At 58.3% G+C, this 22,873-nt stretch overlaps 1 protein-coding gene across 4 annotated transcripts in view; it reads right to left on the bottom strand.

Annotated features, from left to right (window-relative positions):
* DGKZ (diacylglycerol kinase, zeta) overlaps positions 1-22,873 on the bottom strand; it is a 60,552-nt gene that overhangs the window by 28,995 nt on the left and 8,684 nt on the right. The window contains exon 1 of one of the 4 annotated variants that reach the window (XM_014950278.1): positions 12,776-12,864. The exons of the other annotated variants lie outside the window; for them this stretch is intronic. The gene's annotated coding sequence lies outside the window, so the exon portion shown is untranslated. Of the gene's footprint in view, positions 1-12,775; positions 12,865-22,873 lie in introns of those variants that run through there. 4 annotated transcript variants of the gene reach the window in all.

The following is a 22,873-nucleotide window of genomic DNA, read 5'->3' on the forward strand; positions in this document are numbered from 1 at the left end:
CCCGCCGCTCGCCCCGGCCCCGCTCGGCTCCTGCCACCGCCCCGCCGCCATCCTCCGGAGACTCAGATCTGGAGCTGTCGGTGCGGGGTGCCCCATCCCCTTGCTCGCCGGTGGGGATGAGGCCGGCCAGGAGGACAGAGGGAGCCAGCAGGTGGGCATCGACGGCTCGCCCCCGGCCCCCGCGCTTCGTCTGGACGGCGAACCTGGGGCTGAGGCATGGCGGCGTGGTGCTAGAACGGCGGCGGGGAGCGGGGCGGCGGGGCAGGCCCAGGCAGGAGAGGGCTGGCAGCGGGGCACCCGAGCCCCGGCGGCGCTGGGCCAGCGAGGCAGAGGGTAGCCCGGCCTGGGAGCGCCGCCTGGCCTTGCCCGTGGGCACGGCCACCGCGCTGGCACGCCGCGGCCCCTTCCTCCCAAAGTGCCGCCTGAAAAAGGTTTCCATCGCACCCGGTGGGGTGGCTGTTAACACAGAGACCAGGAATTAAAATAGGGTCCGCCATGAGTCGCCAGGCTAGGCAGCGAGGGGCAGGGGGATGAAGGAAGACAGCAGGGGACAGAGGGTGATGCAGATGGCAGAGCTTTGACCCGCTTGATGGATAGACGCGCTGCTGGTGGTCCCGCTCCCCACAGCTCCCCAGTTCCTTCAGTTTCAAGGCTCAGCCCAGGGTGCTGTGATGGCAAGGCAGGTGTCACCACCCAGCTGGGACCCTCTGCAGCCCCTGCTCACCGCTGTGGGACCAGCAGAGCCCCTGCCCTGCACCCCGAGGTGCTGACCAGCCCTGGTGACCACCCCCACCACTCTCCTGGAAATGCAGATGGCAGAGCTTTGACCCACTTCATGGGTAGACGCACTGCTGGGGGTCCCGCTCCCCACAGCTCCCCAGATCCTTCAGTTTCAAGGCTCAGCCCAGGATGCTATGATGGCAGGGCAGGTGTCACCACCCAGCCGGGACCCTCCACAGCCCCTGCTCACTGCTATGGGACCAGCAGAGCCCCTGCCCTGCCCCCCGAGGTGCTGACCAGCCCTGGTGACCACCCCCATCACTCTCCTGGAGCTGGCCCACCTGGTTTCCCCATGGGAACCACTCTGGCTAAGCACCAACCCCACCACATTTGCAGCAAATTGAAACTAAGCCCTTGCGAATCCTAAAGAAGAAACCTGACCAGGTAAGGAGAAGCAGGGCAGGCAGATTTGGTAGGAACTGGCAGCTGGGAGAGCTGGAGTAGAGCAGAGGAGAGCTAGGAAAAAAATCATCCCATCCATCCTGCCCCAAACTTCTCTCTCCTGGTGGAAAGAACTTTATTGGGGCTCTCAAGCTTTCCCTGCCCAGCCTTCGAAGCTTGACAGGCTGCCCGGACATTGCAGCAGTCTGTGGAAAGCCCCAGGCCACAGGTGGAAGGTGCTGTAGCAGTTTCAGCACTGGTGGCTTGGCATGCAAGGGCTGGAGTGGAAGGGGCTGAATCTGGCTAGCCCTCGTGCCCCCCTCCTCCAGGGCTAGCGCTTTGCTTCCACCCTCCAGCCACTGCCTCTCTTCAGACGCTAAATAGAGAGGATTTCTTCAAGGGCAACTCAAAATAACCACCAAGACCCACAGTTCGGTAGAAGCAAACTTCTGGCTCTCCCATTGCTCCCAAGGCAGAGGATCAGAGCAGGCTGCAGGCACGCACAAGCCACCACTGTCACACTCAACAATTTCCACGCTGTACCCATCACGAGGGTACGGGCACACCACTCGCCACTTCACTAAGGTTAGCACCAAGGAAGCACTTCCCTCTACCCTCCTCCCTTCTCATGCTCTTTTATGCGCTTGCTCACAGGTCAGCAACACCAGAGGACCTTCTGAAGAACGCCCTGGCCCAAACCTCCACTGCCCTGAAGTCCACACAAACGGGCAAACCTGTCAGAAGCTTCCCTTTTTGTTTTGGGATATGCACGTATGATGGGACACTGGTGTTATTTTCTGAACTGTGAACTGGAGCTTTCACTTAGTGCTTGTGCCACAAGCAACCCATCGGGCTGCACCTCTGTTTCTTTTGGAGGAGTACGAAGCCGAGTACGTATTTTTGGAGGTCAGGCTTGGTTCGGTCTCCTCCAGCCTGGTATGCAAGAACGACAGCTCTTTAGTTTCTCCAGTCTTGTTGCCATGTCTGTACTCAGTAACGTAGCACAAGGAGGGAAGGAAGGACAACGATGCCCTCCAGAGGAATCTGAAATTCAGAGAGCAGAGGGCAGCTAAAGCCTGGTTGAACTGAAAGCAAATACAAAGTGCCACCTCCTCAGGGGGATTTCTCAGGTCCCACCACAGCAAGCAATGCAGGTGCACCCAGTGCCACCTGGTCACCAGCAATTAACTAGCACACCACCGAGGCCCATGCAGCTCTGAGGAGGACAAAAGCAGGTTTTATTGACCATGCTACTTCCAGCCCATCCCAACCCTGCAGTCCTCCATTCTTGTTCCTTCTCCCCATCGTCCTCAGGATGACGCATGGTAAAGGATGATGCCCAGTAAACTCTATCATCACCAACAGGTGTTAAAAATTATCTGAACAAATAAAACGTTAAAAAAAAACCCACAGGAGAGAACACTGCCTGGGTGTGAGATGCTGCAGCAGACCCTTCTTGACCAGCTTTAACTGTCCAACTACATCCCGGATGAGCTGAATGGATACTCCCTCCTGCCCCAGATATTCTACCAGTGTGAAGCTGCTGCACTGCTTGCTGAGCTGCTGCTGTGGGCAGGAAGATCTCTCAACACAGCTTCCTTCCTTTTTGCACCACAGTCTCGTGAGGAAATCTGCTAGAACAACCTTGGCTTGACATTTATGTTTGGGTACTGGCTGATTATGGTCCTTTTTATCTTCATGGCTGTCTGCAAGTGGCACATGGACTCACGCTCAGGCCACCAGTGGTGAAGGTTATTATCAGGCAACCATCTGACAGTCCTCAACAGCACCATGTGCCAGCTCAGATATGATGGTGAAGATAACCCCATCTCTCGCAACTTACTTCCAAATCTGAGCTCCAAATGGTGTGTCGCAGGTGTTGAGAGCTGCTGCTGGTGGAGCAGATGGACAGCCTGCCAGGGGTGCCCAGGGTTGGTGTGCACAAGCAGAGTTGCGTGCAGAGCACCTGGAGAAGAACTAAACCCTGGAAGCCCCTGGCCTAACACCAACACACTTGTGGGATCTCCACCGTTTGTCGCCGAGACAAGATGGAGAAGAAGGGGTGCCTGTAGCTGCTCTGCAGACTACGTTGCTCAGCTCAGTGGGTAAGGAGGCTGGATGGAGGCTGCCTGGCATTTGCTGGGTGGGAGGGAAAGGAAGTTCTGCTGCACGCACTAGGATATCAACTCACAAGCAGCTTTGCACTATCATTTCAATCTCCTTCTGTGAATGAGGAAGGAGTCAGCAGCTCTGGTCTGCTCATGATCTGCAGTCAGGGCTCTTGGGAGGTGTTTTTTTTTCCCTTCAGAGCTCCTCAGCCTCCTATACTCCCTGCTTGGCATTGGTGGGCAGAGATGCTGCTGAAGCAGGACCATGTCCTGGAGGATGGGCAGCAGCAGTGCTGCCCGCCAGAGCCAGGAGAGGAGGGGGCTGCTGCAGGAAGCTCTCCAGGAACTCCGTGTCTAGCAACAGAGCGAAACTTGGTGGCAGGACCTAAATGCCCTATACAAAGGTCAAGCGGGGAAAAAAAAGAGGAAAAACTTGCATCTTGTAACTTCAGTGGACACAGAGTTTGTGGATCAGCTGATATGGAGGACCCTGCTCTCTGGACAGCCAGCAGCCATCCCTCCTGCAGTGATAATAGCTCCAAAATCAGACAGGCTGACTCCTAGGGCTAAACACCCAGTGGCCCTCAAGGCATAGGCTCTGCCTAAGTCAGGAGGAGCTTCTGGATATTGAGCTCCATTATTCTGCTTTGCTTCACCAGCCTCAAGCAAACCCCCATGCACCATACTGAAGAAGCCCTCTGTGCCCTTAGACACGTACAGGGATGTTGTGTCACACACCTGCTTGGCCCTTCCTCTACAATATGATTCCCTCTGTCCCTCCAGCAGCCTGGTCTATTCCCGCCAGCACCCAGAAGCAAGAGAGAGCCCAGGTTACCTTTGTACTGTGCCAAACTTGGCACCAAGGCTGGCAAGAGGACCCTTCTGCAGGACACTGCTGCCAGCACATGGCACAAGCTTTGAGCCCTGGAGAAGCCTGGACTTGAAAAACACCATCAGCTCCTCCCGACCTTTCAGCAAACCTCCAGTTAGTCGACTGGAAAGCATTTTTTCCAACCACGGGGCTGCAGCAAGGGAAAGGAGTCCGAGAGTTTCGCCCTGCTCCGTGACGAGCGCCCTTCCTGACGGCAGCTGGCTGCGTCCCCGTGTCCCAGCTTGCTGCGGGTGCTGGGGAGCCACGGTGCCACCAGAGCTGGCAGTGTGCAAGCAGCAGCCCGTTTCACTTTACAAGCTGCCTTCCCCTGCCAAGGACGCTTGACTTGCACAGCTCAACTGCGGGGAAAGTGTAAGTGTTATTAATAGCCACCCCTGCGTGACACCGACATCTCCTGGGCTTCTGCCTCTCTGTCTCCTCCCTGCCAGGACACTGGAGGGACCAAGGGAGAAGAGCCTGGGAGCTCATCCAGGGAGCTGCAGCTCATCCCCGCCCCGCTGACGTACCGCCGCCTGCGTTCAGCCTTGGTTTCCATCACAAGCTCGCATCCTGCCATCCCTTCAGTGCTCTGATGCTCACTCTTCCCATGTACGCTGCCATCCCTGATGAGATCCTGTCCCTGCTCCCCTCTCCTCTCCCTGGGGCTCCCTGGCCAGCCCCCCAGAGCAACTGGCACAGATGAGGTCTGCTGAGGAAGGTGCCCACATGCCAGATGGGGACAGGAGCACGCTGGTCAAGAGGTGGTGCAGCCCTCAGGGCTTTGGTTGCAGCACCCTCCAGCACGATCAAGGAGATGTGGTTCCCCACTCACACTAGCACTGAGGTAAGGAGGCTCCATCCAAACCATGAGCTTTCCAAAGCAGGACGAGGGGATGAGCTACGGTATGAGCTCACCTATTTTAGGTTTCATTCATTTGATCTACTGCAACAAGTGCCACTGCCTACATGGGCCACAGCACCTTGCTCTCAAGACTCCCAAGCTGCAAAGGGCACGGCCTTCCCAGAGCAAACTGTGGCCCAGGACGTTCTCAGTTGTGCTGTCACCCTCATACCGCAGAGGAGAAAAGTACTGCTGCAACCTTAAGGTTGCCCCTCCAGGCTGCAGAAGACAGTTTCTGTTCCTTGCAGGGCACTCAGAGGGGAACAGGTCCCCCACCTATTTCTCAGTGGGCCCCAGGGTTGACCCAGAGGACTTCAGACCTCCCTCCTAGTGTGAAAGCCAGGCAAGGGCTTAGAAACCAGCTGGTGGTCACACAGGCAGCTGCAGAGGACCTCCTCCCAGCCTTGAGGTCTCTGCACGTGCAGCCCCAACACCCCTCTCTGCAGGGAGCTGCGTAGAGGCCCCTGCCAGGGCTACTGGGCTTGGGCAACGAGAGCAAGGCACCCCTGGCGACATCTCAGGGCTTTGCCAGCTTGCTCAGAAGCTTGCTGGTGCTACTGGGCACTTTGGTTGACCAACCTGAAGGCCCCAGGACTGCGCTGCTTGACAAGGGTCAGGCAGCAAGGTCAGTTTGGCCCCTGTACCCATCTTGCACGTGGCCGAGCAAGAGCACAACTTGCAGCCTCCTGCTCCCACACCTACACACCTCTGTTCCCCAGTGTCACAGCAGTGCCAGCGTGTGGACCTGATGCCAACACCCTGACACAGTCCAGGCAAGAAAGGCTAACGGGAACCCTGCACAAGATGACCAGAAGCAAAACTTGCCCACGAGGTTTATTTCAGGGGACAGGAACCTCAGGCTGGCAGCGACAGCTCACCATCACCAGTTCAGCATCTCTCCTGACTGTGGGTGCCCTGGGAAGATCATCATGCTGAGGATGAGACATGGTCACTAACATTAACCTCACACCACTTTTGGGGGTGTTCATGCTTCGCTGGGAGCTGGGGATGCCCCACGGAGGAGGGGGATGGATGCAGGGACAGGCACCAGCATCTCCTTGCAGAGGGTTGTAGGCAAGGCAAAGGAACAAAACACTGTGGAAACACACAAAGGAACACCACAGCTTGTCATGGGAAGCTTCTCCAAGGGGCAAAGCCAAGTGGAAGGAACTGTCCAAGGCCATGCAGTGTCCTGAGCACAGTCCCTACCAACTGGCCCAGCTGTGCCCAAGGCAAAGGGCTCAGCCATCCCACCCTCCTGCCTGGCCCTTCGCAACAAAACGCTCTCAAGTTTGGCTTGCTGGGAGAACAGGGGCTGGGAACACAATGGCCTGAGATTATTTTTTTTTACAGTTTCTTGCAAAACACCACATCTTTCTGGTGGCAGCTCCATCCCACCTCTCCCCAAGCTCTGCACGATGCCCTGGTGCCACCTCCCCTTCACCACCTTCGCAGGGCAAACCTGAGAGGTGCTTTAAGGCACATCTGCCAGACTAGCTCAGACCCTCCACTTAATGCTTCATAAAGTTAAGAGTTTGCCAGCCCTGAGGCCCAGAGTAATGTTCCCATTACAACAATGTGATTTCCTTCCCAAAAAATCCATGGAAGACAGTGTTTTGTCTTAATTTAAACCAAAGGCGTCTCCTTGGAGGCTCCTGGGCTGACTCCGGGCTTTCATATCCCTTGACAACTTTCCACCATCATAACATTATGAAGTTTATTTGCCACTGCAGTAAATAATCTGCCTCCTGGTTATCAAGAAACCCGACGGCCCTGATTTAAACAATCTGTCTCCGCGTTTGGCTGGGGAGCCAAGCGGCCAAGACCGACGGCCTCAGGCAGGGAACGAATCCGGGGTGAAACGCCGAGGGTGAGCAACCACCACCAGCCCGGCGTGCTGGGGCCGAGGCAGGGGCCGGCCACGCAGTTTCTATTTTGGTCCCATCAGCAGGACCAGCGGCGCAGGCTGGGAAGGACTTTGAGAGTTTCTTCTCTCCCTCTGAGCTCCCTTTGCGGAGTGACACGCAGGGCGCCCCGGAAATTTTGGAGGGGATTCCCACTGTCCTCTCCCCAGGGCTGGTCCCCTCCTTCAGCACGCACAGCTCTGCGCCTCCCGTTGAGGAGGGACTCGAGGGATGTGCTGTTTAAAGGGAGGTGGGTCCCACAGCCCAACTCTCTGACCCAAACTCCCCGAGCAGCCCGGGATTTTTCCCACTGCAGCCCCAGGGAGGAGGCGATGAACCCGGCGTGAAGATGAAGCTGGAGTGCGGTGGGATGCGGAGCACAGGCAGCGATTCCCAGGGCTGGGAAGTCTTTGACCTTCCAAAAGCACGCAAAGAGCTTTGCACCCTCCCAAAGCAAAGCCAAGAGAGCCTCTGGCGCTCAGCTACAGCTGATAACAGAAAGATGGGAGCTGCATGCCTCCCTCCAGCCCACGGTGGGGGTCAGGAAGGGCATCCCACTCTTCCCAGCAGAAGCAGGGTGCCTCGCTGCCACCAGCACCAGGGGAGATGCTTGGAGCCCTCAAATCTGTCCCGCTTCCCTAAACTACCCCACGGCAAAGCGGCCAGGACCCAGGGGTCCCGGGACAGGGTGGCACCCCATGCTACCATCAGTTTCCCGCTGCCATCCCCATGCCACCTAGGACACAGCCAGTTACAGGCAGCAGACAGGGTGGCTGGAAACACACCTCTGGCAGAGAAACACCCTACACCCCTTCTGTAGAGGAAACAACAGCCAGCTGTCACCGAGTGCCACGGCAGCCGTGTTTCACCGCCCCGAGGACGGCTCGTAGCCCTGTGGGCTCCGGCAGCAAACTCAGCCCAGGGGGAGCAAGGCTGAGAGGGTCTCAGGGGTGACTCCAGGGGTCTGCCTGAACCCAACGGGGTGGCACCCAGCACCTACTCGGGACCATACCCACGAACTAAAGGGCTGGCTCCCCCGGCCCCTCTCCCATCCCCCACCCGGCACGAACAAAAGCAGAGAAAAGTGAGGGGAAGAGGAAGAAGAGGAGGAGAGAAGGGGAGAGCGTGGGGAAAAGCACCCCCCTTGCCCCGTGACCTGATGGTGGAGCGGCGTGGGGGTCCCTGCAGGTGCCGAGCGGGTGGCGGTGGTGGCCGGGGCGGCAGCGGCGGCGGTGGGCCAGCCCTCCCCAACCAAGTCCTAGTTTGGAGAGCGAGGCAGCGAGCGAGCGCTCACTCGGCTTCTCCCTCCGCCTCCTCCCCGCGCTGCAAACCCTGACAGCGCTCGTTAAAATAACCAACTGCACTTCCTCCCCCAGCAGCACCCGGCCGGAGGCGCACGCACCGGAGGGGGACCCAGAAAGAAGAGGGGGTCTGTCCGTCCCCCACCCCGGCACCCAGCTGTGGACAAGGGATGCCACCGCTTCCCTCCGAGCGGCAACAGGAGGATCAGGGGGAGGCAGTTTCCCTCCTGCCTCCTCCGGACCCTGATAAAGACACAAGGGTTTGCACGGCTGATGGGAGCCGAGCCGCCTGCCGTGGAGAGCCTGCTTTTGGGCACAGGAGGCAACTTGCTCCTGAGTTACAAACAGTGTGTGGTCCAGGAAGGTTCTATAGATGTCTCAGGAGCTTTTCACCTCCCCTTGCTGTTGCAAAAACCCCTGTGGGATCTCCCACAGCCAGGCTGGGGGACCTCCCCGTCACGCTTCGCCGCTCTCCGGGTCCCCCAGCCGTCCCCCAGGGACCTGCCCCTGGCCAAAACACAACCCAGCTCCCTTTCGGGGCCACGAAACCCGCTTTGACCTTTGCAGAGAGCGGTGGCGCTGAAGGCCAGCTCGCTCCACCGTGCCTGCAAAGGGTGAGTCACCCGTTTATTGTTATTTTGGTCATTTACCAGGCGATGGGAGCCCATGGCCTTGCACGTGGCCGCTAGCGGAGCCAGCAGGGGTGGCCGCAGCTGGGACCTTGTCCTTTCACACCCTGCCTGCCCCTTCCCCTCGCCTTCATGTCACGGCTACTAAAATTAGACGGGAGGACCTTCTCCTCCGTGTGTAGGAGCCTGCGTGCCTCTGGACAGTGCCCAGCGTTTCCTTGGGGCCTGGAGAGAGACTACAGTTCAAATGATCATAACAAAACGTCAGGGGAGGAGGGGGTTGCTGCCAGCACGGCGAGGGCGACGGCGGCCAGCTGCCTTCCCCGACGGGTATCTTGAAAGCCGTGCACAGGAAACCATTAAGCAGAGGGGAGCCAGGCCCAAAGGCTGAGCGACCGCCGCCACCACCGTCCGTGTGAGGGCAGAAGGAGCAAGTGGCCTTTGCAAAGCAGCAGGAGCTCCTGCGGGGAACACGTGAGCAAACCTCGTCACCCCCAAAAGCTGCTGCAGGGCTTGCCTTCGGTCCTCTTCTCATGGCGCCGGAGGGGAAGGGAAGCTGGAGATGCCCAGGGCAGGCAGGAGATATTCCCTCCCTGCTCAGCCCTTTCTCCCTTCAAACCTGTGCTGAAGGATGGAGGGCTCTGCCCCTTTCCCGACGCAGGGTAGATGTCCTTTGGACTTCTCTTCCCACTTGCCAGGAAAGGGCTAGGTGCCACCATCCACTAAGCAGGTCCCAGCATCCTCACAGTGGCTGTGACCACAGGAGGAGGAGAGGCTGCAGAAGTGCCCCCAGGAACAGTCCCCGCTCCATCACTGTTAGCGCCCACTCTCTGAGACTTGGCAGGATGCTTTATCAGAGAGGAAATTAAAATCGTGCTATAACTAGCCACCCATTCAGAGCAAAGATGGCCGGTACGAGATACGTGCGGTTCCTCCCCAGTCCCACCTCCCACCGAGACAGCTTCTCCCCAACTGCCCCGTGCCCAACCTGCTCTCCCTGTCCCCCATGGTCTATGCACAGCAGGGACCCCCGTTGACACCACCTCCTGCTCCTTACCCCCACCACGGTTCCACCTCCCTCCTGGGAGTCCTGGGCTGGCAGGACCCAGACTTGCAAACGCAAACAGCCCGGAGGTGGCCCCAAAATCCCTTCCACGTCAAACGGACCAGCAAGAGACCAAGGTGACTGGTTCTCCAAGTCCCTTTCCCTGGAGGGAGTGGGAAGCTCAAGAGCCCTCTCCTCAAGCCAGCTGCTGCCCATCCTCGTCCTTCCCCGTGGGATGTACCAAGCCCTCACCCTGCGAACACGCACACAGGCGAAGGGGGGGCGAGGGGGACCGTTGCCTACGGTCACAGCTTTCTGTTGCTGCTGTCACAGCTTTCAGTCTGCTGCCTTCGAGCAGAAACCACCACTCGGAGCCGAGAGGCTCCCCCAACCCCACGCAGCCCCGAGCGAGGCTTTCCACTCCAGGAGAGCCCAGTCCCACGCACCTCGAAACCACAAGTGGCAGCCCCCACAGGGGTCTGCAAGGGGAGAACTGCTCAGCATCCCTCAGAAACCCGGTCCCCAGAGACCTTCCCCCCCAACAAAGCCTGAGGCTAAGACAGGAAAGACACGTTTCTGCCTCCCAAGCCTTCATCATGACCCCATGACTAAGCAAAGCACATGCCGACTTGCCACCCGAAAGGCATTTGTTGGTTTAACTGTGACCCTGTTACTGATACCGAGTCTAATCTTTGGTTTCACTTTTTCCCCTCGTGGCAGCGAGCTACTGAGTCTTTCTTTCTACCCCTCCCCACCACCTCACGTCAAAATTCAAAGTGACTCCTTTTAGCACCGTTCAATCTATCACTTCTTGGTTTCGCTAAATGTCAGTTTGTCCCTTTGCTACAAATGGGGAGGCAGGAGGAGAAGTTGTTGAGTTGTTGTTGATTTTTTTTTTCCTCCTCCTCCACTGTTTTTATTCTAAATGCCCTCAGCATATGTGCTCTGACGTGCTTCCTTTTCTTCTCTCTCCCTAACATCCCTGGCTTCTGCAGCCTCACTGATGGGCTCTTTTCTCTTGCCATCCTTTAGAGAGAAGACCCCAGGGGAAGAGGCACTGTCAAGGCAGAGAGCAGACCACCTCCCCCCTTCCCAGCCTGGGCTAACACTTCACTGCAGACCGGTAGCCCAGGGCTACCCCGCTCTGCTCCCTGAGTTTCTCTACTCCCACTACCCCAGGGTGACACAGGGTGCTCTGGAGACCACCAGAGGTGTGGGGAGCAGCCCAGGCTCCAGGTGCAGAGGTTGGGTGGGTGCCCATGCGTGGCTCTGAACGCCAGCAGGACACGCAAGCCCGTGCGGCGGTGAGCTGGCTAACAGCTGCCATGGCTGGAGGTTTGCCTCTGAGCATCAGCCAGCCCGAGGCACCACGAAAAAAAAGCTCCTCACAGATGCTTTGCCTCCCTTGCGGAAGAAAGGAAAGCAAAACCAGGAGCGAGGAGACAAGGCCAGTGACCCTGCAAGGAGGACACGCCACGGCACAGGGCTGAAGCGGCGCAGAAGAGCGACCGTGCCCTCTGCTGTTCAACCCACAGCACTTTGGGTCTTTCCAAAACCCATCCATCTCCCCTCTGCAGAGCACCAACCGGCCACGCTGCTCCTCATCCCAAACACCTCCAACCACAGGACTGCCAAGGAGTGCTGGGACACAAGACTTTTGTGCCTACATGGTTGGGCAAGCTGGAGACCAAGCAGGAAACTTGGGAAAGCCCAGGATGCCCTACCTCCACATTTCCTCAGGTGCACTCATGAGCCCCCAACACCACGGCTAGCCAAGCACCATGGTTTCAGCTGGGATAGAGCTGACTTTCTTACTAGCAGCTGGTACAGTGCTACACTTTAGGTTTGGAATGGGAATACTGTTGATAGCACGCTAGTATTTTTGGTTGTTGCTGAGCAGGCAAGGTCTTTTCTGCCCACCAGCAAGTAGGCTGGGAGTGCACAAGTGTTAGGAGGGGACACAGGCGGGACAGCTGACCCCAACTGCCCAAAGGGACATTCCATGCCATGTCATGTCATGCTCAGTACATAAAGCTGGGGAAAGAAGGAGGAAGCAGGGGACGTTTGGAGTTATGGCATTTTGTCCTCCCAAGTTAGACGTGATGGAGCCCTGCTTCCCTGGAGATGGCTGAACACCTGCCTGCCCAGGGGAAGCAGAGAGTGAATTTCTTGTTTCGCTTTGCTTGCATGCACAAACTTTTTCTTTACTTATTAAACTGTCTTAATCTTAACCCATGAGTGCTCTCGCTTTTACTCTCCTGATTCTCTTCCCCATCCCGCTGTGGAGGGAGGGAGTGAGCAGCTGTGTGGTCCCAGCTGCTGGCTGGGGTTAAACCATGACACCTAGGCACCAGCTCCCACCCAGCAACTACATCCCAGCAATCACGAAGCCTCCCATGAAGGCTCTGGTTTTCCATCACGTCTGGCAACCCCAACCCTACTGAACTTCAGGCTGCTTCGGCCATTTAGCTAAACCCTCCTCTCGCTGTTGTTATCTTAGCTCTTCAGAGTGCTCAGCGTGCACAGGGACTAGGTGCTACAGCCCTCATGCCCACGATGGCTGGAAGATGGAGGAGGAAAACCTCAACTGACCTTCACCACAAACACCAGCGAAATGGGTGCTACCACGTTAGCCGATGGCTGTCCGGTGGCGACCTGCCTTCCAGAAGAAGGTTAGTGACACAGGCAGCAGGCAGGCAGCCTGGCTTTTGGCAGCCTTGGTTAGTGCAGACAGAAAGAGGGTGATGTGGGGCAAGACGTGGGTGGGTGGGAGGGAGGAGAGCTCTGGAGCAGAAACGTTGCGGCAGCTGCTGCGACTGCACAGCCTGTGCAAGCCAACAAAAAATACCACGTACTTATACACCGCCGGCCGGTGCTTTATCCTCCTGGATCCCCATCGGCCGGGCTGGCTGCCCTGGAGACAAGGGAAGACACCTTTGTGGGGCAGGTGGAGTCTAGGGACACAAAGAGAGCGGTCAGCAAGCCCTCCCCAGACACACGCCTGGCCACCCAGCACATGGCACTGTTCTCCCCCTCCACAGTTTTGCTTCCCCGGTGCCACCCCTTCACCCCACACACTCTCCCCACAGCCTTGGGTGTTTGCAGACCCCAGGGGCCCCAATGGCACCTGTGCCACCAACTCCTGCTGTCGGCCACGGAGGTCAATGCAGGTAGTGTGCCCATGGAGCTGGGGTCAGCGAGGCCATTTCTCCCTTCGGAGCCAGCCAGGGAACATCAAGCACCACATTCCAGCTTCTGGGATACTAACCCACACCCGTCCAGAGCAACCTCCAACCCAACACAGCCTAAGGGTGCCCAGACCCTGCACCACCACGGCTCAGGGACCAGGGCCAGGTTGGCACAGAGAGGGAGCCCTGCTTTCCTCCCTCCTCCCCTGCGCCAGCCCGGCTCCAGGCAGCCTTCACCTTGGCTGCTGGGTCTGGGCATGGATTTGAATTTCAAATAAATCACGAAGGCCCTCGAGCTGGCTAACAGCTGCCATGGCTGGAGGTTTGCCTCTGAGCATCAGCCAGCCCGAGGCACCACGAAAAAAAAGCTCCTCACAGATGCTTTGCCTCCCTTGCGGAAGAAAGGAAAGCAAAACCAGGAGCGAGGAGACAAGGCCAGTGACCCTGCAAGGAGGACACGCCACAGCACAGGGCTGAAGCGGCGCAGAAGAGCGACCGTGCCCTCTGCTGTTCAACCCACAGCACTTTGGGTCTTTCCAAAACCCATCCATCTCCCCTCTGCAGAGCACCAACCGGCCACGCTGCTCCTCATCCCAAACACCTCCAACCACAGGACTGCCAAGGAGTGCTGGGACACAAGACTTTTGTGCCTACATGGTTGGGCAAGCTGGAGACCAAGCAGGAAACTTGGGAAAGCCCAGGATGCCCTACCTCCACATTTCCTCAGGTGCACTCATGAGCCCCCAACACCACGGCTAGCCAAGCACCATGGTTTCAGCTGGGATAGAGCTGACTTTCTTACTAGCAGCTGGTACAGTGCTACACTTTAGGTTTGGAATGGGAATACTGTTGATAGCACGCTAGTATTTTTGGTTGTTGCTGAGCAGGCAAGGTCTTTTCTGCCCACCAGCAAGTAGGCTGGGAGTGCACAAGTGTTAGGAGGGGACACAGGCGGGACAGCTGACCCCAACTGCCCAAAGGGACATTCCATGCCATGTCATGTCATGCTCAGTACATAAAGCTGGGGAAAGAAGGAGGAAGCAGGGGACGTTTGGAGTTATGGCATTTTGTCCTCCCAAGTTAGACGTGATGGAGCCCTGCTTCCCTGGAGATGGCTGAACACCTGCCTGCCCAGGGGAAGCAGAGAGTGAATTTCTTGTTTCGCTTTGCTTGCATGCACAAACTTTTTCTTTACTTATTAAACTGTCTTAATCTTAACCCATGAGTGCTCTCGCTTTTACTCTCCTGATTCTCTTCCCCATCCCGCTGTGGAGGGAGGGAGTGAGCAGCTGTGTGGTCCCAGCTGCTGGCTGGGGTTAAACCATGACACCTAGGCACCAGCTCCCACCCAGCAACTACATCCCAGCAATCACGAAGCCTCCCATGAAGGCTCTGGTTTTCCATCACGTCTGGCAACCCCAACCCTACTGAACTTCAGGCTGCTTCGGCCATTTAGCTAAACCCTCCTCTCGCTGTTGTTATCTTAGCTCTTCAGAGTGCTCAGCGTGCACAGGGACTAGGTGCTACAGCCCTCATGCCCACGATGGCTGGAAGATGGAGGAGGAAAACCTCAACTGACCTTCACCACAAACACCAGCGAAATGGGTGCTACCACGTTAGCCGATGGCTGTCCGGTGGCGACCTGCCTTCCAGAAGAAGGTTAGTGACACAGGCAGCAGGCAGGCAGCCTGGCTTTTGGCAGCCTTGGTTAGTGCAGACAGAAAGAGGGTGATGTGGGGCAAGACGTGGGTGGGTGGGAGGGAGGAGAGCTCTGGAGCAGAAATGTTGCGGCAGCTGCTGCGACTGCACAGCCTGTGCAAGCCAACAAAAAATACCACGTACTTATACACCGCCGGCCGGTGCTTTATCCTCCTGGATCCCCATCGGCCGGGCTGGCTGCCCTGGAGACAAGGGAAGACACCTTTGTGGGGCAGGTGGAGTCTAGGGACACAAAGAGAGCGGTCAGCAAGCCCTCCCCAGACACACGCCTGGCCACCCAGCACATGGCACTGTTCTCCCCCTCCACAGTTTTGCTTCCCCGGTGCCACCCCTTCACCCCACACACTCTCCCCACAGCCTTGGGTGTTTGCAGACCCCAGGGGCCCCAATGGCACCTGTGCCACCAACTCCTGCTGTCGGCCACGGAGGTCAATGCAGGTAGTGTGCCCATGGAGCTGGGGTCAGCGAGGCCATTTCTCCCTTCGGAGCCAGCCAGGGAACATCAAGCACCACATTCCAGCTTCTGGGATACTAACCCACACCCGTCCAGAGCAACCTCCAACCCAACACAGCCTAAGGGTGCCCAGACCCTGTACCTCCACGGCTCAGGGACCAAGGCCAGGTTGGTACAGAGAGGGAGCCCTGCTTTCCTCCCTCCTCCCCTGCGCCAGCCCGGCTCCAGGCAGCCTTCACCTTGGCTGCTGGGTCTGGGCATGGATTTGAATTTCAAATAAATCACGAAGGCCCTCGCCAAGCCTTGCACGGAGGAGCATTGTTTGGGCAGGGCAGCTGCCTGCTCCCAAAACCTCCAGCCCTGCCACGCATGGGCACCGAGCCCTGGGACCTGCGAGCCACCACCAGCCAGTGGTTGGGCAGCAACGTTCTTGGTGACCCAGCTCAGAGGGGGAAGAACCTTCACCACCACGGCTCAGGGACCAGGGCCAGGTTGGCACAGAGAGGGAGCCCTGCTTTCCTCCCTCCTCCCCTGCGCCAGCCCGGCTCCAGGCAGCCTTCACCTTGGCTGCTGGGTCTGGGCATGGATTTGAATTTCAAATAAATCACGAAGGCCCTCGCCAAGCCTTGCACGGAGGAGCATTGTTTGGGCAGGGCAGCTGCCTGCTCCCAAAACCTCCAGCCCTGCCACGCATGGGCACCGAGCCCTGGGACCTGCGAGCCACCACCAGCCAGTGGTTGGGCAGCAACGTTCTTGGTGACCCAGCTCAGAGGGGGAAGAACCCTTCTTGGGACCCCCTCCGACACCCACCCCCACCACATCTGCTTCCTTGGGTCATTCAAACAACAAGAAAACTCTGTTGTTTGAGCCCAGGTGGGGGGTCCTCACCTCTGCTGGAGCATCCCCTGGCCCCAGGGCAACCCATAGCCCAGCCAGGAGCTGGGTGCCTCCGACTGGGCACCCCAGCAGCTCCCACAGGACAGGAGCCCTGCAGCCTCTTAATCCCACCATCTGCCAGCCTCCGACGGGTGCAAAATCCCTGTAGAAAACATCTCTCTCCCCCCGCCACCCTCTTCCCCCCCTCTCCCTGCCACACATTTCACGCCTGCCACCAGAGTGCCCCACGCCACGTCCGCTTGCCTGGTGACCTCGCTCGGGCAGTAAGAGGCTTAGCACTGGATGCGAGTGGCTCCTGGCCAGGGCCGGGGCAGCAAGGCAGGACGAGATACAAATAATCTGATTGAGAGGGAACTTTCACACCGAGGGGCCAGCACATGGCTGGGGAAGGGGTTTGGGGTGGGGGTACAACCCCCTGCTCCTTCTCCAGGATGGCTACGAGCCGTGTCCGGAGGCTGGGAGCTTAGGAAGAGGCTCCGAGATCTCTTAGATACTTCTGCCCCATGACTCTCCATCCTCATCCCTATCCCGGAGAGGAGGTGGGACCCCCCTGACCCCAGCCAGGGGGGAGCAGGCAGGAAGGAGTGTGTGTCCCCCCCAACACCCCCAGCTCTTTGTTTCTACACCTGCGCTGCCAACGGTAAGCGAGGGACGGGGCTGTTCCGGCACCCACCGTTTCCTGTGGGAGCCGAGCTGTGCCAAAACCGGGGGAAAACCCTCTGCAACGAGCCTCTTCGTTAGCTCCCCTGACTTCCTGGGACAGCCAGCCAGCAGGGACACGTGACTTTCTGCAAAGCCACAGCGTGTTTCGGAGCGTGGACTGCTCCCACCCCGCAGAGAGCAGAGCTGAAGCCAGCTCTTTTTTCCCCCCCATGCCATACCCAGGTGGGATTTGCATGCCTCTCTGGCTGGCACCAGGCAGCTGGAGGCCACCACGAGCCAGCATCTTGCCCGTCAGGGGGACTGAAGCCAGCTTTTTCCCCCCCCCCCTTGCCGTGCCCAGGTGGGATTTTCATGCCTCTCTGGCTGGGACCAGGCGGCTGGAGGCCACCACGAGCCAGCATCCTGCTGCGACACCCATCGGGGGACTGAAGGCATCTCCCACTGACTCAGGGCACGGTGGAGATGGGGTGGCAGCTGAAGGTTGGAGGACCTCCAGCCAAAACCTCTGCCCCCCCAGAGAAGGGCTTCCCACACCAGTGCCACCTACCTACCGCCCTGCACCTACACCTTGGGCAGCATCCCCCCACTGTGCCCCAAAGAGGTCCTCCCCAGCTCCCACCGGTCCCTGCCAGCTCTCCTCTGAGACAGGGGGATGCTTAGATGTTTCCCCAGGTCCTGAGACGGGCAAAGCTCAGGAGGGCTGTTCCCAGGCGCGGGAGCAAGGGCTGCAGGTAGAAACTGGAATTGGCAGCCAAACCCAGACAGCACAACCTGCCCGGCGGGCAGGGCTGGGGCAGGAAGCCCATTAACTCCTGCTGGGATGGCAGGGACTGGGAAGAGAGGTCCTCTCAGTTAATCCCTGGTGTGATGAGGAAGAGTTTCCCCACGGTTAACTACAAAGTTAACACCCCCCACCCCCTCCAGGCATCAACCCCTAAGCCCACAGGCAGGAGGAGAAGGTCTAACACATATGTCAGGCACAGACCGGAGGACTCCATCCCCCCTGGTCCCTGGCCTGGCAAAGCCGTACCCACCATCTGACGTCCTGATGGGGAGGAGGAGAAGAAAGCCTCCCAGCTCCCCGAGAGAGACACCGCAGCTACTGCCAGGCCTGAGAAACACAGGGTATATGACTTTTGTAATACTGGAGAGCTGGCCTGGGGAAAGCTCCCAGGCTCCCGGATTGCAAAGACAGAGGCACTTATTCCCTCAGAGTCTGGTGCCAGCTCAAGAACCAGCAGGACAGGTTTCCTCTATTCCCACACCTTGCCCGTGTCCCCTAGTAGGTCCTGCACTGAAGTCCCTACCTCTAAAGGTCTCCGGTAGAAGCAGTTCACCTCCTGCCAGCCCCTGCCTCTTCCAAAAACGATGGTTTAGAGGCCCAAGGGTCAAGGAGCCCTAGCTCTGCTCCCGAGCTCAGCATCTCAAAAGCCAGCCCCACACTTACGGGAGCCAGCAGGCAAGCGAACGCGGGGCTGAAAGCTAACTCAGGAGCTTCAGCTCACGGGGGCACCTGGGAGAAAGAAACCAGAGCTCCACGGACAGCGGAGCTGGAAGTTATATTTAGAGGCTCTGCCGAGCCTCTGGGGAGACTGACTGCTCCCCAGGCACGACACCACGAGGAGAGAAGGAAATCCTACACTGCATCCCCCACCGCCCCTCGGAGCTCAGGTTGCCTTCCACGAGAGCATCCCCCTCCCCATCCCAGGGGGCTGGCCTCGACCTACGAGCATCTGCTCTTACTCCCCGAGAGGTTTCATGCAATCAAACAGCCCCTAAACTCTCCCAGCTGGCAACCCCTTCCCTCTTCCCATCGTTTTTGTTCAAAGGAGGGAAGGGGTCCCTTGTCCTCCCCTCCTCTCAGCCCCATGAGGAGATTACAGGGTTTCCTGGAAGGGATGCTCCAACTCCTAAGCAGATTAGAGGTCCTGCCACCTTCTCCAGTGGAACCACAGGGTGCTGCTCTGATTTTGGGAGGGAAGAGGAGCCACCAGTGGGTGCCCAGGGCTGGAGAGACAGGGCAGATGGCAAGCAGGGACCATGCCAGGAGATGTCTGGGAGCTGCCAGGAACCACCCCACATGCTCTGATCCTTCCCTGTCCCATCCCAACAGCCCCAACGGGAGGCTGCGTGGCTGCTCAGTGTGCCCAATGCCTTTTTTTTTTCCCCACCTCTTTTTTTTTTTTTTTCTTCCCCCCTGGCAAGACCAAAAGTCCCACAAGAGGTCAGGTCTGGAGCAGAGAGAGTAGAGCAAACACAACAGTGGGAGTAGCTCTCCTGGCACATTCCACCCCCAATTTGCAAACAAGCCCTGGTGTCACCACAGGGGGACAGCTGGGGACTCCCACGGGTGTCACTGGCCCGGGGCCCAGCTAATGGCCACCCATTGCCTGTGAGCTGGATGGGGAGCAGACGATGACGGTGGAAGGTTTCAGAGCCAGAGGCATGCAAAAGCTGCACCCGTGGAGGAGGAGGAGGATGATGAGGAGGAGGATTGCTCAACCTTGCTGGCAGCAAGGTGCGTTGTGAAAATGCCTGTCCCGAGGTAAGCGCTGCTCTCAGCCTGCCAGCAGGCAGATTGCAAACTTCAGGCTCCTCACCACCCCCTGACAGCCCTTCTACCTCAACGTGTGCTTGGGGAGAGCAAACCCAAAGCCCTATGGGTCCCTGGCTGGACCCTCTCACCGGCCAAGGGCCAGCAGGTTGGAGGGGACACGGCGGTGCCCCCCCCTTGCACAGCGGGGATGGGGAAGGTTGGGCAACCATCCCACCAGCACATCTCCCCCAGCTTTCACACCAGCTGAAAGAAAGACGGTGACAAGCGCCGTCCCAGAGAGACGTAGGCGGGTGCTCGGCTCAGTTTCTCGAGTGCCGTTTACCCACATGCCGTGCCACCCACAGACCTTCCCCAGGGCAATGGCAGGCGCCCCCAGGCACGTGTGCAGGGCCTGCCAAAGGAACACAGCCAAAAACTTCATCCCACCTTCTCTGCAGGCCAACTGCCCACCTCCTGCCCCGACGGCAGCCACGCTCCCTGCTCACGCTGCCATGGCGGGCCCATCACACGTATCTCCTCGGAAGGGAGATGTCTTAAAGACCCTAAAGCCCACAAGGAAGACCCGTTGCAGCATCCCACCCCTCCGGCACCAGGGAGAGCAAGAAAGGGGCTTTGTCCCCAGCACTCACACTCCCTCCCCAAGTCCCCCCTGGAAAGGGTAAACCGTTCACTCACGGTACAAGAAACGGGGCACCTAGGAAGGAAATTTAATCCTAACCACCTATTATCTGATCAGCCCCAATCTCTTTATCAGCCCCAATTAAAAGAATTACCCATCCGTGGCCCGGATGCACGTATTGTGCACTTGTCTCCGTCAGCTCTGGAGCCAATTACTCCACCCTCCTTTAAGGCAATTACAAGGTACAGAAATAAGCGCGCTCGTAAAACGCAGGGGACTAACATACTGCTGGAGGCCAGAGCTTGGGAGCTCACCCCTCTCTTGCTTCAAATCCCCTCGGGGCTCGTGTCCTTTGAGGACAAGGCAGACTCTCTTGACATTTTCACAGCCAAAAACTTCATCCCACCTTCTCTGCAGGCCAACTGCCTACCTCCTGCCCCAATGGCAGCCACACTCCCTGCTCACGCTGCCACGGCGGGCCCATCACACGTATCTCCTTGGAAGGGAGATGTCTTAAAGACCCTAAAAGCCCACGAGGAAGACCCGTTGCAGCATCCCACCCCGCCGGCACCGGGGAGAGCAAGAAAGGGGCTTTGTCCCCAGCACTCACACTCCCTCCCCAAGTCCCCCCTGGAAAGGGTAAACCGTTCACTCACGGTGCAAGAAACGGGGCACCTAGGAAGGAAATTTAATCCTAACCACCTATTATCTGATCAGCCCCAATCTCTTTATCAGCCCCAATTAAAAGAATTACCCATCCGTGGCCCGGATGCACGTATTGTGCACTTGTCTCCGTCAGCTCTGGAGCCAATTACTCCACCCTCCTTTAAGGCAATTACAAGGTACAGAAATAAGCACGCTCGTAAAACGCAGGGGACTAACATACTGCTGGAGGCCAGAGCTTGGGAGCTCACCCCTCTCTTGCTTCAAATCCCCTCGGGGCTCGTGTCCTTTGAGGACAAGGCAGACTCTCTTGACATTTTGTCCCCCTTGCCTGTGCCATGGCTGTGCCTCCCCGTGTCAACACAGCCAGAGCCCAGCAGCGTGTGTCCACCTCAAGAGACCTCTCTACTCGAAGCCAGGGCTCTCTCCAGAGACTCACCACTGCCAGTGGGCAAGCTCCAGCCCGTTGCCTAAGCTTCCTCTAGCCCTGCTTCCCGGCCACAACCACTCTGGCCGAAGCCCAGAATCAAAGGGGGTACAAATTTCCTCACCGATGGCTGCTGGAAAGCATTTTTGGGGCAGGAGCTGGCTGTACTTCTCACCAGAAGCAAGTGCAGCAAAGCCTTCCCCCGCAATCTCCTTGGAGGAGGTGGAACTTCACGTCACCCTCGGCTCCGACGCTCAGGTGGGCACAAATTCAGCAGCGCACAGCCAATTATCCCGCACGGCTTCCCACCCAGCTCACCTCCCACGGGCACGTGTGGGAGCCCCTTCCTTCTCGGAGGCCCATGGGATTCTCTCCTTGCTCTCCCCCGCAGCTCCGGGTGCTGTGTTCATCGCTCTTGAGCTGGAGGAAACCAGGTTCCACCATCAGCGGAAGAAGAGCAAGAGAAGCATCCGCGCACCAAACAACCTGACGGGCATTTCCAGTCATCCCAGCGGGCGTGCTGGCCCCCTCCAGCCCCATCCCGTTTTACTTCTCCCCTACGTGCCTGTGCTGCAGAAGGTTGCTCACACGTGGAGAGCATCCCCTCGGTGCAGGCTTTGATGTACGTTGTAGGAACGGCAGCCTGAACCCCTGAGAGCTGGAGAGAGATGCCACGCAGAATTGTCTAGTGGCCAAAAACTGCCAGGAGCTCCGGGCAGCCAGTAGCACCGGCTCTGAGACCAGAGGAGAACATTGCTCCATGGTGGGGTGACCTTGCAAGGCCTCCACTCCCCAGCTAGAGCTTGACTGTGGAGGTTGAAATTAGGGCTCTCCATCCAGCACCTGTGATGCCACCTGGGAGCACTACTTTGCCCCCTCCCCTCCACACACCCAAAATCCTGACGAGCTGTAGCAAGTTCAGCAGAGGGCCACCAAGCTGGTTGGGGGCAGGAGCTATCAGATACAGGAGAGGGTGAGATAACAGGGGTGGTTTGGCCTGCAGAAGACACGGTTGAGGGGGAATATTACTGCCATCTTCAGCTACCTGATGGGAAGGTACAGAGAAGATGGAGCCAGATGCTGCCCAGAGGTGCACAGCGACAACCTAAGAGACACGAGGCAGAGGTTGCAACAAGGGAAACTGAACAGAAATCGGGGGGCGGGCGAAAAAAACCAACCCAGGAGTTGAAGCACGAGAGCAGGTGCCTGAGGAGGCTGTGCAGTCTCCACCACGGTGATGCTCAAAACCCAACATCAGCAACCTGCTCAAATTTGGCCCTGCTTTGGGGTGGCCCAGGTGACCTCCAGAGGTCCCTTCAGACCTCAGTGATCCAACGTTTTTCCACCCCTTTGCTTACGTGGGCCAAGAATTGACCCGAATCCCAGGAGGCCGACAAGGCAAGGCTGTGGGATGTGCAAGGAGCCTGGCTGACCCTGGAGAAGGAGAACACGAGAGGAGCTGGCATCCCAGCAGCTGGAAGCTGGCATCTCGGTGGGCAAGCAGAGGACCGGCAGAGCCATCGTCCCAGCGCTGAAGGACGGCAGTCGGAGGGGGGGGGACGGGTGTGCGGGGATGGAAACGGCAGTCGAAGAGGGGGGACGACGGGTGTGCAGGGATGGAAACGGATCCTCCAGAGATGAAGCTCTGTCCCTGTCTTCTCCTCCAGGGGAGGAGAGCGGGCGATGCTCCCCAACTCCCCACCGCTCCCGTCCACAGCTCGACGGCAGGAAAACGCAAACTAACACCCCCCCCACCCCCAACCCCC

The sequence above is a fragment of the Calidris pugnax genome, unplaced genomic scaffold (genome assembly GCF_001431845.1).
Source record: "Calidris pugnax isolate Ruff unplaced genomic scaffold, ASM143184v1 scaffold68, whole genome shotgun sequence".
Lineage (NCBI taxonomy): Eukaryota > Metazoa > Chordata > Aves > Charadriiformes > Scolopacidae > Calidris > Calidris pugnax.